The sequence below is a fragment of the Glycine max genome, chromosome 11 (assembly GCF_000004515.6).
Source record: "Glycine max cultivar Williams 82 chromosome 11, Glycine_max_v4.0, whole genome shotgun sequence".
In the NCBI taxonomy this organism is placed as follows: Eukaryota; Viridiplantae; Streptophyta; class Magnoliopsida; order Fabales; family Fabaceae; genus Glycine; species Glycine max.
Genome location: NC_038247.2, coordinates 29,607,927 through 29,609,002, shown reverse-complemented (window position 1 = coordinate 29,609,002; position 1,076 = coordinate 29,607,927). Strand labels below are relative to the sequence as shown.

General features: G+C 41.8%; 1 non-coding gene across 1 annotated transcript; it reads right to left on the bottom strand.

The window, feature by feature from the left end:
- Positions 1–295: 295 nt before the first annotated feature.
- Positions 296–402, bottom strand: LOC112998437 (small nucleolar RNA R71). Its single transcript, XR_003263538.1, has one exon. It is a non-coding gene; the product is annotated as a small nucleolar RNA R71 (small nucleolar RNA).
- Between the last annotated feature and the right edge of the window lie 674 nt (positions 403–1,076).

The window sequence follows — 1,076 nt, the reverse complement described above, 5'->3', positions numbered from 1 at the left end:
GTGAATCAAGGGGAAGCAACATGTTTTAATTCTGATATTTTCTAATTCAAATTTACTTGCTGTTTAATTTACAAAAAGAAACACCCCCCCCCAATTCGTTACTATTTTCCTACTATCTGTTATGAACATTTGGTTTATCATTGCTCGTTGGGAAATGACCTAGGATCACTTCCTAGTTACTACATTTTAATGTAAATTTGATTCGGGTACGACCTCGATCAAACGGTCCATCACGAGCTTGGATGACCTCAAGAGAGTATTCTTAGAAAAAAATTTCCCTGCTTCTAAGACGACAACCATCAGAAAGGATATTTCAGGCATTAGGCAATTCAGTGGAGAGAGCCTATATGAATACTGGGAGAGATTTAAGAAACTATGTGCCAGTTGCCCTCACCACCAGATTTCTGAGCAGCTTCTTCTCCAATATTTTTATGAAGGACTCAGTAACATGGAGAGAAGTATGATAGATGCTGCCAGTGGTGGAGCCCTTGGAGACATGACCCCTGCTGAAGCCAAAAATTTAATTAAGATGATGGCTTCCAACTCCCAACAGTTTAGCGCCAAGAATGATGCTATAGTCATTAGAGGAGTGCATGATGTAGCCATAAACTCATCTACATCATCTGAAACTAAGAAGCTTGAAGGTAAACTAGATGCCTTGGTTAACTTGGTAACCCAACTGGCCATGAATTAAAAATGTGCACCTGTCGCCAGACTCTGTGCTTTATGCTCCTCTGCCAACCACCACACAGACCTTTGCCCTTCTATGCAGCAACTTGGAGCAATTGAATAGCCTGAAGCTTATGCTGCAAACATCTACAATAGACCTCCGCAACCTCAGCAACAAAATCAACCACAACAGAACAATTATGACCTCTCCAGCAACAGGTACAATCCCGGGTGGAGGAATCATCCCAACCTTAGATGGTCGAGTCCTTCACAACAGCAACCACAACAACAACAGCCTTATTTTCAGAATGTTTCTGGCCTAAGTAGACCATATGTTCCTCCACCAATCCAACAGCAACAACAACAGCAGCAGCAACAACAACAACCCAAAAACAGCAAACAGTTGA